Raw genomic sequence first — 12,790 nt, 5'->3', positions numbered from 1 at the left:
CTCGCCTGGAGAATCCCATGGACAAAGGAGCCTGGCAGGCTACAGTCCATGGGGTCACACAGAACTGGACATAACTGAAGTGACTTAGCATGCACACATAGATATTGTGATATATGTATACATATGTGCATATATCAGTTCTTTTTCTGATTTTTTCCATTACAGTTTATTATAAGATATTGAATATAATTCCCTATGCTCTGCAAAGGGTCCTTGTTAAATGGCAACCCACTCCAGTGTTCTTGCCTGGAGAATCCCAGGGACGCGGGAGCCTGGTGGGCTGCCGTCTCTGGGGTCGCACAGAGTCGGACACGACTGATGTGATGTAGCAGCAGCAGCAGTATGTATCAGTTACTCCAAAACTCCTAATTTATCCCTCCCCCTCGTTCCCCTTTGGTAACAAAAATTTGTTTCTATATCCCTGAATCTATTTCTGTTTTTTTAAATAGGTTCATTTGTATCATTTTTAGATAAGAGTCCCTTGTTCTTAAAGGTGCCATTTACCTCAACAATATCTGGCAACAGGAAATTTTCCAAGTCATTGAAATAATCTCAGGATCACAGGATCTATTTCACGCCTTTCTCCATCATCTCTAGAAAGAATTAACCTGATAAGATAGAAATAAATAAATGCTGACATTTCCTAAGTACTTCCTATTCATGATGCATTTTCTTTGCACTTTAAGCATGCTATCTCATTTAACTCTCTTTACCAAATGGAAATGGTTATTAACTATCTTTTATGGATGGGAAAGCAAAGGCATGGACAGGTTACCTACTTGATAACTCTGATTGTTGAACTCAGAAGTCACCCAGGGAAAACTGGAGAAATCAATGTTGAGAAGACTGTGGATAAGTCCTGGAAATAGCATACTGAACTGTGGCTAAGAGGAAATTCTGTTTTCCAAGGGGGCACAGTGGGAGATGGTGATTCTCATGTCACTGACACCTCCTCCCCAACAAAACGGAGATCTGCAGAGCACACTGGCCTCCTGTTGGTCCCCGTGTTTTCTGAAAGTTGTTTGCATCCTGCGACTCTTGCATCAGGCTGAGGGGTACATGTTCATGCTCGTGAACCACTATATCCTGGGAGGGGTATGCTTCTTCAGAAAGCTCTGATATTTATTTGTTTCTCCAGCATAATTATGTGCTTATGTGTGTGTCCGTGTTTGTTTATCTTGAAGGCAGACCTGAAAACATCCCCAGCAATATACCCTATATATCCCTACATACCCTACCAAACCCAGCAATATACCCATTCATGTCCCCTGTCACTTGACATGAAGCCAGACACACAAAGTTCAAGGTCTGACATTCAGCTGACTTCCGTTTACATAGTATGGAGAAACTTTTGTTCCCTTGCCTTATAAGGCTCATACCATGAGAGATTTGGGGAAAAGGTCACCCAGAGAGTAAATAATTCTGCTGAGCTTTGAAGTGAAAATGTGCTAGGAACCTTTATCCCGTCGTTGCCATTTAACTGGTGTGTGTCAGTCATTCTTGGTATTAATGAATGGTGTAGACCAGAGCATGTTCCCATCATTCTGTTAATCAGAGGCTCAATCTGACATCAAAATCAGATTTTATCTTTGTTTTGATTCCCTTCCTATGTTCTGGGAAAAGAATTGTGACCATCTCAAAGAAAGAAAAAAAAAAAAAAAAGAATGAAATACACCCCAAGGAAAACCTAGTTTAAAAGCTAAAGAATGACATCTTGATGGAAGAAAATTCCACTGTGATTTTTATTTTTCAAAAAAAAGAGAAAAAAGTCCAGTCTTTGAAAAACATATTATCTTTCATGGGTAGGGAAATATCCAAATTATGCCCAGCCTATTTTACAATAAGACCTTGAAAAGCTATGCGATGAGCTGGAATGAGAGGAGTTTAAATTTCTGATGCAATTCTCTGCTTGGGAAAGTGATAATGCAGCTCAAATAAGAGAGAGTATTTTCTGCTACAGCGCAACAATCAACATAACGTCTGGGCGTATTAATAATTTCACTCCTAAACTTCTCGACTGGGAGAGCATGGGTCTTAATAGCATTGTCAAGATCCTTAGGGCAATTGAAAAACCCAAAATCATTACTTTTCACTGATAGGCTTTCCTCTCCCAGAGGATGCCAAAATACCTAGGGTAATGTAGATTTATTGAAATGCTCAGATAGGCACTGCTCAGATGTAACTTTGCAATAAAATCTTCTCTTTAGAAGGATTTCTCTCAGATATTTCAAGTGGTCTTTTTTTTTTTTTTTTTTTGTCTTTGTCACTTGGAAAGAGCTAATGGAGTTGACACTGATCTCAAGTGATACTTTCCTGATGATTTAAGAAAGCAAGAAGTGAGAAAAATAAGAAAGTAAGGATTGAATATAGGAAGGGTATGGTAAAAATAATGTGGCACTTCGGATTAAAACCCCTTTCCGACCCACCAGAGGTGAGAACTTGCCCACCTGGGGCAGGACGGTCCCAAACCAACAAGCGACTTGAAGCTCGTAATTCAAGGGTAGCTGCTGGCTTGGCACCTGATGCAAGAGTTCCCTCTGTCTTCCTTCTCCCCCGTCAAGAGTTCCTGCCTGTGCACGGCTGGGTTTTAACTGAGCAGAAATGGCCCTCTGCTGTGATTACAGCCATGCCTGAAGCACTGCAACAAATTCCAGGATCCCCCTCAGACCCTCAAGTACACAATTGGCTCTCAAATGGCCATCACCTAACAATCTCCACCGGAAAAATATCAACAGCAGCCCAAAAGCGCCTGTGAAGGACTGGCTTCAGGTTGCCTGGGAAAGATGTTTTCTGAGTGGTATGAAGTGCTCCCCTCCCCATCTGAGACCTAACTTTGTTCCAGCGGGGCTCCGCAGCAGACAGACAATGTGATTATAAAATCCCAGAGGGGATCACCCTTGATATGCAATGTCCAGAATAGGCAGACTCGTGGAAACACAAAGTAACAGGGGGACTTGGACAGCACCTGCTAGTGGGTATGGGCTTTCCTTGTGGGGAGTGGGGGTGACAGAAGTGTCCTCAAATTAAACAGTAGTGATGGTTGTATATCCTTTTTAAATACTATAATGTGCACTTTACGGACTGAATTTTATTATAGCTCAGTAAAGTTGTCATTAATAAAAATTAAAAGAATAGGAGGTCAGGCAGAGCCAGGACCAAGCAAATAAAAATAGAGGGGATGGAAGTCACCTGCCCCCTGTATCTGCCCCTCTGCCTGTTAAAGGACCTTCTGAGGCAATGAGAACCAGGGGAGTTAACGGGAATGCTCAGAGAACAGGCGCAGAAGTCTACTGTGACTCCTCTGAGCTGAGGCTCACCGAATAGCACCCTCCAGGGGCATCCGTTCATTTGCTCATTCATTCTCTGCTACTTCCGTGCCAGGCACTGTAACCTTGTGGTGGGGATATAAAAACAAGAGAGGTAGGCTTCTGGTGTTGGAGGAGCTCACAGTTTAGTGTGGAACACAGGAGGGTCCAAAAATAATACAAAACTTTTTGCCAGGGGTGATGCAAGAGATGGTGCGCTGGAAAGGGGCCCGGATAGAATGTGGTTAAATATGGAGTGTCCAAAAGGAAGCCTGTATCACATATCCTCCTTGCCCGCTCCATTTCCTCCTCTTTGCAATGGACAACAATATCTATTCCGAAGGTTGTTATAAATTTTTCTTCCATTTTTTTTAGTTTGATTTCACTGGAGTAGAGTTGATTTGCAATGCTGGGTTCATTTCAGGTGTACAACAAAGTGATTCAGTTATGCATACTTATTTTCTCTCTTTTACAGATTCTATTCTCATCTGGGTTATCATAGAATATTGAGTAGAGTATTATAAGTTTTAAATAAGGCGAAATATATAGAGTGCTTATCACACAGGTGGGGCTTATTAAATGCAAACGATTGTCCTTAGATGAGCTAAGATGTCCCTCTGAACTCTAGCTGTTTATGAACGTAGGTAAATCTGACAACACGCCTGCCTTGTGAGTGTCATCGTAAAGGTGCCTGGAATGCTTTTGCTCTGAGGTCATACATTTTGTGTAAGCGAGTAAAGTACAAATCACTCATGAGTGAGTACTGTCCTTTCCTTCTCTGGTGCTGCGGTCAGGCTGAATGGGGTCTTTCCAGGAAGGTCGGCCTCCTGGCTCCAGGACCGTGCAACGCAGACAGAGACGCACTGGCCAGGGAGGCCCTCTGGGAGATGAGAAAGAGGCCGTAACTTGGCTTTTCCTTCACCTTGTATTCTTTCTTTTCTCCTCTAGTCTGACATGCAGAGAAATTGCCTGACAATAGCACAGTTAGATGTAAGAAATAGTACAGACAAGCCACCCATCTCACATGCCAGCAACACCATCGGTGAGTCAATAATAAAAAATAAAGAGTCTGTTCTTTAGGAGACAGATCATTCAGTAGATGTTAAGGGAAGGAGGGGGTCCAGTACTTAGAGGCAGGTAAGTAAGCCTCTCTCCAAACGGAGGAGGAAGCTGAATCCAGATCGACCTCCACCCCCTCATCCCTGGGCTGTTGGCAGAGGCTCTCCGTTCAGAGCCAGCAGGACAGGCCGAGGCCGGTGTGCCCTTGTTTCTGCCTCCAGCAGACCTAATTGCTGCTCATCCTTCCCGCCACTGGTTATGGGAGCCAGGGATGCAGCGCGGGGAGGGGCCCTTTGGAGACGCGTGGAAAAGAAACCACTCTGCAGTTTGGCTGTTCTGGCCTATTTCTCTTGATTCAAGCCGTACTGTGAGGGGGAGATTCCTTCCACTTTCTCACGAGATCGGGTTCTGCGATTTAAGCAATGTGTAAAAGAGTACAGCGAGCCAGTTTTCCTCTGTATTTGCAGTGTGTGTGTGTGCGTGTTAGTCACTCAGTCGTGTCCGACTCTTGTGACCCCAGGCTCCTCTGTCCATGAAATTCTCCAGGCAAGAACACTGGAGTGAGTTTCCACTTCCTTCTGAGGGGATCTTCCCAACCCAGGGATGGAACCCAGGTCTCCCACATTTCAGGCAGATTCTTTACCATCTGAGCCCCCAGGGAAGCCCAAAGTAGTTTGACACTTTCCCTGTCAGGGAATCGAACCCATGTGACAGGCAGGGATTTGCAGGGTCCTGAGCAAACTGGGGAGGGGTCCCCTGTGAGCCTGCTTTCTAGAACCTTGTGCTCCTCTGCATGGGGCAAAGTGGGGAAGAGACCCTGGGATCAAATGCCAGCTTTATTGCTTACTCAGCTGTGTGACCAGTAGCACACAACTTAACCTCTCTGAGCCTAACTTTCTGGATCTGTAAAATGGAGATGATAAGAGAACCTATCCCATAGAAGGGAGTGGAAATACTCTGAAATAACTGAAGTGCAGCCCTTAGTGTGGGATCAGACACACACAGAGAGCTTAATTCATAGCATCTGTTGTCAATGTTATTGGTTTGTCGTCCTGATCATTGTTTTGTTTATGGAAATGAGAGAGCTCTGAATCCCAGGTTCCACTTCCGCAGGCTTTTAGAGAGATACTCCTGAGACCGCCTGTATTAATGTCCCTGCTTTGTCACTTAGTCCCTATGCCCTTCTGCAGACAGAATCTGAAGGAAGGGGGATCTAAGGATGGTAATTTTGCCTCCACATGTTGATTTGATATCTCACCGTGAAAGCTGCTGCCTAAAAGAGCTAGGAAAGCTGGAGTGCCTCAAGAGGTATGCATCACTTTTGGCAGAACCATGGTTGCTATCACCGTTATATCTATTATTGGTATTATCAGTTGCAAAGAAAATGATATGTATTGATAGCTTACTAAAGTGCCAAGAATTATCCTAGCAATCATATGAAAGAAATAAAATGACTATACCAATCTTACAGATGAAGAAACAAACTCAGAAAAAATTACGTAACTTTCCAGCGGTCGCATAGCTAATAAGTGGCCAAACAGGGGTTCACAACTTACCACCAGCCTGGCTGTTTGCAGTAGCCTCCACTCTCCTTATTTCTAACCTGAGGCTTGAAAATGCTCACCTCCGATTCCCTCTGGCGCCCATTCAAGGTTAAAACTGAACAGGGCATCCTGGTGTCAGTTTTAATCAACCCAGAAACTCCAGAGTCTTTTTCAACATTATCCCCACTTCCAGCATCTTCAAATTGCTGTCAAGGTGGAACTTGCTCCAAAGATGAGGTTCAGAAGGCAGAGAGTTTGTGGTTAATTCATTATCTTGGGGGCTGAAGGGTTAAAATTTTAAAGGCCAACAACTGGCATGCCAGCTCCAAGAATGAGTAAATTGTTGGCAGCTAGGCAGGCCTCTACTTTTTTCTTTCACACATTTCATCATCATTTTTAATCGCCAAGAATAATTGGTGTGGGCAAGTCAAGGCTATCTGAGTTCATCCCTGCCCTCCCACTGTCATCAACACCCTGCCTGGCAAAGGTAGACCCAGCCTGAATACCTCCCTCAGCTGTTGAGTTAGGAAAAGTGCAACAATAGCCAGTTATTGTGAATTTACTTCCTTAGCTCCAAACAAAGTTCTTTCTTTACACATTATTTAAAATGTGGGCGTTGCTGGTTTCCACAAGCTATTTGAGCACCACTCATCTAGTCAACACAAAAGCTGACTCCAGTGTATGTGTGTATGTGCGTGTGTGTGTGTGTATAATTTTTAAAGATCAACAGTTAGCATGCCATCTCCAAGAATGAGTGATACTCATTATCTATTTTATATATAGTGAAGGTGTATAAGTTAATCTCAGCTTCCTAATTTATCCCTCCTAATTTATTTATTTGTGGATAATGAATTAACCACAATCTTGCCTCCTGAACCTCATCTGTGAAGCAAGTTCCTTCTTGACAGCAATTATGCTAGAATAGCTAGAATATGCTAGAAGTGGGGATAATGTTGACAGACTGGAGCCTCTGGATGATGAAACTCCAGTATGCATTAATATGCATGTGTGTGTGTATACAATGGACTATTACTCAGTCATCAAAAGTAATGAAATAATGTCACTTGCACCAACATGGATGGACCTAGAGATTATCAGGCTAGGTAGAGTAAACCAGAGGAAGACAAATATTATACTATATTGCTTATAGGCTGAATCTGAAGGAAAAAAAAGACACAAATAAACTTATTTCCAAAACAGACAGAGACTCACATACACAGAAAACAAACTTATGGTTACCGAAGGGGAAGAGGGGTAGGGGAGGGATAAATTAGGAGACTTGGATTAATATATACACATTACCATAAATCCACCAAAGACCCACTGTATAGCACAGGGAACCATACTCAGTATTCCAAAATAACTTTTAAGGGAAAAGTTATATATATAACTGAATTGCTGTGCTGTACACCTGAAACTTAAGTGATATTGTAATTCAACTATACTTCCGTAAAAATTTTTCTACAAAAAGAGTTGATACTCTAAAATTTTGTAATCCCAGACAACTATGTTGGAATTGATATCGTGACTTGATCACGAAGTACTGCTTTATTTTTAAGACTCTACCGTTAACCACTTGGCATTTAGAAAGGACAGAATATGTGAACAGCATCTCTTTCAGGAACAGAATTGCTGGCAACTGTCCCACAGCACATCTAAAACCTCAGAAGCATAGACTGTTCAAGCAAACAATTCCAAATAAGCAAACAGTACAAGTTAAGTGTTCATTCAAGCACTTCATTTTTAAATCTACAGGAAGCACCTTCTCCATGAATTAACTTATCTTTGCTTGGATTCCTATCTGTCCCACCCTAGCTTTTAACATCAGACCAATATATAGCTCCTCTTCCTAGGACTAAAAGCTGCACAGCACCAAAAAACAAATTCCAGATTTCTGACTTCAGGATAAATCAGGTGCAGCATAATAGGTTAGCACAGTAATTTTATGACAACTGCCTTTTGCTGCTAATAGCATGCTTACTAGGTTGATACCATGTAAGTGTTTATGCTACATAGTTATTCATACCTCAATTACATTACTGTATGATTTCATATTTATATAATAGAAGAGCCATTAATAAGATGCACATGAATTAAGCCCAATAAATGTGTGGAACTCGGAGTGGACATGAAGGAAGCTTCCTTCATCAAGCTGAGGTATTCATCTTTGTTTCACCAAAGATTGAAAGCAACACTTGCCTTAGAGAATGACTTTTTCATGTCATTTAGCTTCCTAGAAAGCAGTAAGGCATGTTGCTTGCCATTGTGAATTTTTTGAAACAGAAAACCATCACATCCAGCAAACATATTGGATGACTGCGACAAAAACAAACACAAAAAGTGCTTGAGATCATTAACTGTAGCAGAAGTGTTGTTATATTACAGATACGTGACCCACACAGAATGCTAAGGAACCCTGAGTTCAGGCAGCAGTCTAAAAGCATAGATTTTGCCATTTGTTATAAGCTGGTATATGTAATTTAACCAGAACCATGGGAGAGTTGGTATTGTGTGAATTCTGAGGCACTTTCGACATGTTGTAGGAGTGATGTGGACTTTCTTGAGTTTTACACATTCATGAGTGAATGGTCTGTATCTCGTGCCTTTGTTGGTTTTCTGTGAGCTGTAGTTTCTGGGAAATGAGCAGCTCTTATTCCTGTAACTCTTGTAATCCAGTCATTCGTGTGCCTCCTTCATGAGGATTCAGTGCGGCTGTGGTACTGTTATCCCTCTGATAGGAACTCTAACTCAGTGTAAAGCCCCATAGATCTGTTACTTATTTTTATTTTATATTGTACTATATTTTATTTACAGTGTTGTGTTTGTTTCAGGTGTATAGCAAAGTGATACAGTCATATATATATATATATATATATATATATATATAATATGAATTAACAAAAGCAGTTCCCGTCTTTTGATGGGGAGCTCGTGGTTTATAATATAAATGGCATTATTTTGAGAGAGGGATAACTTAGGTATGGCATTGGGTTTTTTTTTCTTTTTGCAGCTTGAGGCAGTTGTAAAATAACTTAATGTAGCTTTTTGCAACTGTGTATTCTATAGTATTTTTTTCATTTGGTGAAATTTTAACTGTTAATGTTTATGGCATTGTGCTTTGTACCATTTATTAAATATTTATTTTAAAAAAAAAGCATAAATATCTACCAGCCAGTAATACAAATGTATACATCTGACCAGATGAAGGTAACAGGGGTTGTTCAGGTTGATGCCAGAAGCAAACAAACAAAGCCACCCAATGGTGCTGGGCTCCATCCAGCTGTTGCCACGAGGGAATACAGACTCAATATCTTCAATTTGTTTTCAAGAGAAGTCAGAAGTCTGGAACCCTATGTACAGTCTTGACCTTGAATTTTTGGTAATAGTCAGCTTGGGGTTTGCTGGTTTGTGACTCCTGCCCTCGGGAGATGAACTCTGGGCGTACTCTTTCTGCTTAAATCTGGGCCCCTTTAGAGCTGCAGTTACTCTTTTATCCATCCTTCTGTTCCCAAGAACCAAGCAGTGGTCCATGCACACAGTTTGGGGGGAACTTGCCAGCCACCAGGTAGCATGTTTAGCCCTTTACACTTATCTTCCTCCCTACCTTTCACAGCAACCTTATGGGTAGTTACTGCTGTTTTCATCATTTGACAGATAAGGATGTTGATAATTAGAGAAATGAAGTCTGAGGCCTAAGTTCCCATAACTCAAAAGTGGGCAGACTTGATCCTTGAACCCAGTTCTTTAGATATTATCTCCTAACCACTGGCTCAGTGCGCCCTGCAGATGCTCCTGCACCGTTCTGTTTATCCCCAGTGATAGCATTTGCCTCTCTTTGCTGTCAGTGTCTTTTCCTTCTAGCTCCTGCACCTAGTTCAAAAGTTTGAGTTTTAAATAGATAGATAAATGAGCAAATATGACCAGTGTCACAGTGGAAATGAGCAACAGTATAAGGAGAGCACCCTTCAGTCCTGAGGATGGGGGGCTGCTGTGCTGTTGCTGCTTTCAGTCATTTGATTTATACGCAAAGAGCTTGTGGCTTCATAGGAGGGCCGGGTGAGTGGAGAGCTGAGTATTTGTTTATCTTCTCCTGTTTGTCCTTCTCCATCCCTCAACCCCCCCACCCCCACCCCACCATGAAACCCTAGGCCTTCTCTTAAGGAGAAATGGAGAATTTGACATGTCTTGCAATTAACTGGAAAACTCACCCTCTGTCTGTTGGAAACATACCACACAACACCCAGGTGGGTGCTTCCGTTCCCCTCTGGGCATCACCACCCGCTGTGTCTTCAGGGAGACAACCACAGGAATCCCACCCACACGGAACACAGATGGACAGGAAAAGACCACCCAGGCTGGAGCAGGCAGAAAAATCTCAGCTCAGGGTGAACAGACAGGAAGCAGGAGGGTCCTGGTGTCCCATTTAGTGAATGAAATCCCCCACACGGCCTCTTTGTACTTGGGAGGGTGTAGCTGGAGAGCTGGAGGGGCTGAGGGCCGAGGGAGATGCAAAGTTAGGGCTTGGGGCTGGGGGGGGGCGGGTTCTCACTTGTACTCTGATTCATCTCGCCTTCCCGAGGCAAGGCTCATAATTACCTAACTAATGGAGAATAATGACACCACTTGGATGGGAGTTGAGAGGGGGAGAAAGAAAGGCATGAGAATTCATTAACCTTGTGTGAGGGGCTTAGATAGCATCTCTGAAGGATCATTATTACATCATTTCACCCCCTTTTCTCCCCTCTTTCCACTAATACAAGACAGACAAATGCTAAATAACCATATAATAATACATTGCAAGACAGACAACAATGCCAGAAAATATAATAGCCTGCTAGAGCAATGAAACTCCCTCAAAGTTATATTTAAAATGTCAGTGGTGCAGAATGGAAAATACGAATTAACAGGTTCATTTGGAGGACGCGATTTAAAAATCTATACAACTGTATGGTGGCATTTCCCACTGGGTTTTAGTTTTAGTTGCCTTTTCCATATACAACCCCCCCCAAAAAAAAAAATCACCCAAGTAATTTCAGCCCAGAGACACAAACTTCGAGGAACCACTTTCCTCTGTATTTTTCTCTCCTGTTTACAATGGTCATGATGCTCCCCAAACCTAGTATCTTCTTGACATGTTGCCTTTCTCTCGGATCGTTTCTGCAAGCTTCCCAGGAGCCATGGAATGTAGATTACACCTTTTGGAGATGTAGCATGGCCACATAAGGAGACAAGTAGTTGAAATTTGTGTCAAATTGCTTGTTTAAATGACTTGAGCCAACTTCTTAGAGCCAGGACAGCAGGGGCTGAGGATTTTCAAAGTTGGCAGGGGCCAAAATGACAAGGCTCGGCAGTCACCTGGTGGGCTGCCAAACCCGACTGGAGGCTTCAAAAAATAAACTTTCTCAAAGGACACGAATTAAAAGTCATGTTTCAGCAGCCATTAAAACCAAATTATAGGCTTGCATTGCATAGTGAACTGCTTTCATTTTCATTACGCTTAAAATATTTCACTTTGTAGATGGAGACGGATTGCCAGGAAAACCGTGGATGGGATTGTCATCCTTGGTCATATTTACAGGAGAATATGTAGAAGGGTGTGGTTGTCCTTTGTGTGTTTTTCCTGCAAGGATGGAGGATTTCAAGATTAGAAACTAGGATGCAATTTTGAGTAAGGGTCACGGTTTGAAAACATCAACCCTGACCTTCTCCAGAGACCGAGTCCTCAGGGTTCATCTCTCAGAGGACAGATGTTATCAAGCCCCTGATCTAAGTGAGCTCATAGGTATGTTTTGTTGACTCTCATTTTTAAAAAGGTATACATATATACATGTGATTATGTATACACGTGAAAGTGTTAGTCACTCAGTTGTGTCTGACTCTTTGAGACCCCATGAACTGTAGTCCACCAGGCTCCTCTGCCCATGAAATTCTCCAGGCAAGAATACTAGAGTGGGTTTCCATTCCCTTCTCTGGGGGATCTTCCTGACCCAGGGATCGAACCAGGGTTTCCCACATTGCAGGCAGATTATTTACCATCTGAGCCACCAGGGAAGTCATATATAGTCATATGTATGTATATATGTGTGTGTGTATATATTAAAAATATATATGTGTGTGTATACATATATATGTGTGTTTATATATAAATACACATACCCAAAACACACACATATATATTTTCATTGTCAACATTCTTTTAAAAACTCTAAAAGTCCAGATCTTCAGCTTTCCTAGAAAAACTGGAAGATCAGTTACCTTGATCTCTAACCCCTTAACAGCTAGGTGAGCCTTGATCTGAGTGAAGGCTGTTCCCTACCTGCCTCCATTCACCTCAATCCACTTCGCTTTCCTGCCTGGCCCCTGATATGTGTTTAAACTTGCTACTCCCTGACTTCCAGTATGCCATATTCTTATACCTTCAGAAAGATGCCATACCGTTATTTCTTTTTATGTTTATTTTGGCCACGCTTCACAATATGCAGGAGTTCCCCAACCAGGGATCGAACCCAGGGACCCTGAAGTGGAAGTGTGGAGCCCTAATACTGGACCACCAGGGAAGTCCCCCCCTCCCCCTTTTTTGGACATTGTTTAAAGAATGTATGGAGTATCCGGCTTACCAGGAAATGGGCTGGAAATTTGTCACATGACTTTCCTTGTGGAATTAATAAGTTTCAAATAATTCCCACCGGTCAGCCCTTCAGTTCAGTTCAGTTCAGTTGCTCAGTCGTGTCCGACTCTCCGCGACCCCATGAATCATAGCACGCCAGGCCTCCCTGTCCATCACCAACTCCCGGAGTTCACTCAAACTCACGTCCACAGAGTCGGTGATGCCATCCAGCCATCTCATTCTCTGTCGTCCCCTTCTCCTCCCTCCCCCAACCT

The 12,790-nt window shown here is 42.5% G+C and overlaps 1 protein-coding gene across 1 annotated transcript in view; it reads left to right on the top strand.

Annotated features, from left to right (window-relative positions):
* TENM2 (teneurin transmembrane protein 2) overlaps positions 1-12,790 on the top strand; it is a 497,500-nt gene that overhangs the window by 135,711 nt on the left and 348,999 nt on the right. The window lies entirely within an intron of this gene.

The sequence above is a fragment of the Moschus berezovskii genome, chromosome 8 (assembly GCF_049115385.1).
Source record: "Moschus berezovskii isolate FMDL1 chromosome 8, NW_MosBer_1.0, whole genome shotgun sequence".
NCBI classification, from domain to species: Eukaryota; Metazoa; Chordata; class Mammalia; order Artiodactyla; family Moschidae; genus Moschus; species Moschus berezovskii.
Note: the sequence above shows the minus strand (reverse complement) of the source record. Positions and strands in the feature narration are given on the sequence as shown.